The sequence below is a fragment of the Monopterus albus genome, unplaced genomic scaffold (assembly GCF_001952655.1).
Source record: "Monopterus albus unplaced genomic scaffold, M_albus_1.0 scaffold47.1, whole genome shotgun sequence".
Lineage (NCBI taxonomy): Eukaryota > Metazoa > Chordata > Actinopteri > Synbranchiformes > Synbranchidae > Monopterus > Monopterus albus.
The window spans coordinates 1,972,335-1,977,795 of NW_018127927.1; the positions used below are offsets into that span (position 1 = coordinate 1,972,335).

At 35.6% G+C, this 5,461-nt stretch overlaps 1 pseudogene; it reads left to right on the top strand.

The window, feature by feature from the left end:
• The first annotated feature begins 1,741 nt into the window (after positions 1-1,741).
• LOC109960454 (olfactory receptor 1F1-like) overlaps positions 1,742-5,461 on the top strand; it is a 33,917-nt pseudogene continuing 30,197 nt past the window's right edge.

The window sequence follows — 5,461 nt, forward strand, 5'->3', positions numbered from 1 at the left end:
TGTATTTACTGTAGGCCCATTTATTTGCCATTTTAATCTTTTGGTATAACATTTAACAGATTGTATTATTAGGCTGATTGAGCACATTATTAATAGGGGACAAGCACCAAATGTGCTTATTTGTGACAATGTGTTTGGTCAGATTACCTAAATCAAATTTGTCAGCACTTTATTTCAAAGCTGTTGTTTTTGTGATTTTGTATCCATTTGACTTCATTATTGTACCCTGTTAGTGCCTCATAATTACAGACCACTTAGACTGCAACTTGCATGTTGTAGGTTTTACCAGAATTAGGCTCTTGCTTTGAGCAGGCAACTCAGTTGTATTTAATATTTCTGATCTGAGAACCTTCATTCATTGTATCCTTTCATAATAACTACACTATATAGAGCTTGTTTGATCACATTTCATCTGAGGATGCTTACATGTCATCTACCAGTATCTAAAGACATTTTTGTGAACAAGTGTACCACCACAAAGCAATCTTGCTTTAAATACAAGTCACACAACTGTACTTTCATCTCAACTCACCTGGTCAAAAGTACAATGGACATAGGTCAAATGTACCTAAATACAAAAAAGCACAGAAATCTTAAGACAAACATATTTATATTATGCAGATGTGTGTCAGGATTGTAATGATCCTCCAGGCTACACTTCTAATCATATAGCCTAGTCTTGGCCAAGCCACACACATTTAATATGATGAACACTACACAATAAAAGTGACACACCCCAAGTGCATTTTTAATATTATAAGTAAAATATTCCTTGTCTTGAAAATTCTATTATCTAGCCAGCTAATGTTGTTTGGTATTGATGCTGTCTATCAGCAGCAATACTTTATGTGCAATGCATTGCTCAGAAATACAGCAGTCTGTGTTACACAGCCAAGGCCACAGGCGAAGCCTAATGTGCCACTGCTCCCCCATTAACCTCCTTAGCTGCTCTAAAGAAAGGTTTGTGGCCCTGTGATTCCTCTGTTAGTTTTCTTCATCCTCACTCTGGGCATAATTTGTGGGCACAACACAAACCTCATTAATCATCCTGCAGCATGCATTGTACTTTCAGCCCCCAGTGATCTCTTGCAACGTAGACCTTCTTCTCACAAAATACAACTATGAATGACAGGTATGCATAGCATGGATATTTATCCAAGATATGGTTCTACAAGGTGTAATATGTTTCAATGAGTAAATATGCACTCAAAGATCTAAAACTGGAAAAGAGTATCATCTCTGTTTCTTACTTTATATACTTAATCACAAAATGAAAAATATCTCTAATTCCATTCACCACTTAACACTTATTTTCAGGGATTGTTGGCATAAATGGAAAGTGGTGATTCATAATTCTAACTTATGAGCAACGGAGAATGAGTTGGTGGTAAAACTGTCCCCTGGTACTTTCAACCCTTATTTTCCCTATTATTGATACTCCATATTCTCCCGGTTGACAGCTGTAACTGACAATTTGATAAGTTTGGATGAATACCAATGAGTTTATTGTAGTGAAAAACTGGTTGTTTGATGTTGAGCAGCATACACAGAATAGCCCCAGGGGATCAGGCATTGAGCCTATTAGTCATGAACTCATAGGAGGATTGCTCTTCATATTAGCCACTTGTCCTTGTTCAAGTTTGACAGAGCCTCATTATCACAAGATGCAGATACAGTAAAGAGGAGTTCTGTCTACATTGATCGCTGTGCTGTGGACAGGAGAATTTTGATAAGTTTTACAATGAACTTTTTCAACTCAGATCTTGAGAAAAACATCAGCTTTGTGCTTCCCAGATATTTTATAATAAGTGGTTTTATTGGCATCCCAAATATCAAGTATTATTATGTCTTTCTCTTTTTACTTTATATTGTTTCAGTGCTGGGAAACACAATTGTGATGGTAATAATATGCTTGGATCGTAATCTGAGAATTCCAAAATATATTGCTGTTTTTAGCCTAGCATTTGCAGACCTGTTTGGTAGCTCTGCTTTGGTGCCAAAGGTACTGGATATTTTTATGTTTGACCATCCCTACGTCTCCTATGATGACTGCTTGACATTCATGTTTTTCTCCTTCACCTGTCTTTCAATGCAACCTCTTAATCTGGTTGCACTTTCCTATGACAGACTGATAGCCATCATCTTCCCACTGCACTATCATGTTAAGGTGACCCACAGGTTCATGTTTACTTTGATTGCCTCATTCTGGCTTTTAATCATTACTGCCATTCTCATTGAAGTTGGCCTTCTCACAAGACTTTCCTTTTGTAAGTCTGTGGTTATTAAGAGCTATTTCTGGGACTATGGCCTTATGCAGGAGTTGGCCTGCAATGATAATTCACTCAACTTGGTCATTAGCTATTTTTTATCAAGTCTTTTTCTTTGGCTCCCACTTGTATTTATCTTGTCATGTTATTCATACATTGGTTATGTATTGTCTAAAGTGGCGACAGTTCAGGAAAGAGTAAAGGCCTTTAAAACCTGCACAGCTCATCTTTCATTAGTGGCAATCTATTTTCTCCCTGTAATGAGCACATTTGCATATACACATCCAAATGCCAGGATCATAAACCTGTCTCTTGTCTCCACATTACCTCCCATGTTGAATCCAGTCATTTATGTTCTGCAGACTCAAGAAATAAAAGTGTCTGTGAAAAAATTATTTAAAATCAAAAAGAAATTAAAAATCACAGTGAAGACAGTAATAATAAAATGATTATTTGTGTATATAGTTCCATGTCTGTTTAGAATATTATGCACAATAGAGTAAAACTTCATTATAAGACTTTTCACCTGTGAATTAGTGGTTATTAAGAGCTATTTTTGTGCTCAGATAAACAGACTTGTGTGCGTGGATTGTTTTGTTCCCTGTTTATATAATTAGTGTTTTGTTCCCATATTTTATCTTTTGGAATCCTCTACTATGTATTTTGGTACATTGCCAGTATTTTGTCTGTACTTTAGCTTAAAGTGGCCACAGTTCACCAAGGACAAAAGGCCTTTCAAACCCGTAGAAGTCATTTTTCACTTTGTCTAATCTGTGTCATACCACTGCTAGTCACGTTTATGTTAAAGGAAAAAATACACCCATGTGCTAGGATCATAAACTTGTCTATGACCTCTGTCTTTGCGCCAACGTTGAACCCGATCATTTATATTCATGCAGACACAGCAAATAAAATAATTTATTTAAAGGTTGTTAAATATCAAAAAGAAATCCAAAATGACTCAAGAAAACAGTCAAATAAAACAAAGTTTTAGTATGGTTTGGATTTGTATTTTAAAATCAATAAATACATATTTTATTATGATAACACTGAGGGAACATCTTCTCTACAGTTAGATGATAATTTTGCATATATCTTTATCTGATCATTTGTGCTTTAATGGGCACAGCTATGATTACACTTTATTTTCTTTTATTTTATTTTTTGCATTTTAGAAAGAAATAAGAGTAATCCTTCCTGTTCTGCATTCAAAGTCTTTCCCGGTGTCAGTATGCCAATGCTGCTATCTATAGTTTCATTGTGTCTGCGCAGGAGGCCATGAGCAAGAGTGTTAGTGGAACAGCAGCAGCTTCAGTTCTGACTGTTTTTATGTTGAATGCATTCAGGGACACTAAAAGTCAACCACATTTGGCAGTGCAAATAGCCAATCAATCTACTTACATTTGTAAAATGGAAGAAATTAAACACTATTTTAAACATGTTTTTACAGTTCAAGTCTATTGTCTTACACTTTACTCATTCATGTACGTGTCTCCAGTGGTGCTTGTGGAAGCTTTGCTAATGAAACCTGTATTTTCATAAAAACAAACTGGGGCTGATTAATCTTTGTCATGGCTGCTGCCACAGACTGAGCATAAGTGAAGCAAATAAGAGACAATTGTATTAGGAGACCTCTGTGCCAGCAGGTATACTGCATCTTTGTTGTCATGGGAACAGTCATGAACATGAAAATAAAATGATGGAAGAGTCAGAACAAAAACTATTGTACTTTGTTGGGTTTACAAATATACTGTGGTGTGTGATGTCATGATGTCATCATGTTTCAATAATAAACACATGGTTAAAGTTGTTAAACTATCCTAGATAAAAATATTTCACACAGGAATTAAACATGGGTCTTCTGTGGCAAAGTCCTGTGTTATTGTGACCCATCATTCTGTTGAAGTGACATTTTGAAATGTTGGTGATGGATTTAGAAACAATAGACACAGGGGAGCTGACACTGACCTTATTTAACAGAAATACAGAGGAAAACTGCTTCTCTTGGTAGCCCTCTCTCATCAAAGGTAAAGCTCGACAGAGCTCTGTCACCAGAGGACACTTCTTTCTATAAATCACTGTGTCACCATCATCTTCCCACTGCACTATCAAGTAATGCTGACCCACATGTTTTCTTTGATTGCCTCATTCTGGCTCTGTCAATAGTCTTCTACTCATTACAGTTGCCCTTCTCACAATTCTGTTAATCTGTGGTTAGTAATAGCTATTTCTGTGACTATGCCTTGGTGCACAACCTAACCTGCAAAGATTATACACTAACATGGTTATTGGTCATTTTCTACCAGTCTTTATTCTTGGGTTTCCACTGCTTTTTATTTTGTCATGTTATTCATACTGTATATTGGCTATGCATTGTCTAAAGTAGCCTCAGTTCAGAAAAAAGTGAAGGCCTTTAAAACCTGCACATCTCATCTTTCATTGGCAACAATCTATTTTCTCCCTATAATGATCACATTGGCCATGAGTGCTGCTATACATTCAAATACCAGACTCATAAACATGTCTCTGTCTGTTGTCTTTCCTCCCATGCTGAAATTGATTCATTTATGTTCAGCAGACACAAGAAATCAAAGTATCTATCAAGAAATTATTAAAAATGAGAAAGCAATCCAAAACTAGAAAATTGCATTTTCTAAAGAAAATGCGTATGGATGCTGAGTGCTGAAAGATCGCCCTGAAAATGCTGAATATTTTGACACCTGAATGCTTTTGCTAGCTGAAAGCATGCTGAAGTTGGAATTTCCCATTTGAATGGGGCAAGATTTTCAAAATAAAGCTGAATATTTAAAATGTATGAAGGTAAGAAAACTTCTGAATATTAGTATGAATGCCCTGGAAGAGCTAAACATTTTGATAGCTGAAAAAGCTGAAAATATGCTGAAGTAAAAGTTTCACATTCATTTGAATGGGGCATAATTTTCAAAATAAAGCTGAATATTTAAAATGTATGAAGTTTTGAAAAAGTTTGAAGAGAAGCATGAATGTCCTTGAAGAGCTGAACATTTTGATAGCTGAAAGTATGCTGAAGTAGAATTTACCCATTCATTTGAATGGGGCAAGATTTTCAAAATAAAGCTAAATATTTAAAATGTATGAAGTTTAGAAAACTTTGGAATAGTAGTATGAATGCCCTTGAAGAGCTGAACATTTTGATAGCTGAAATAGCTGAAAGT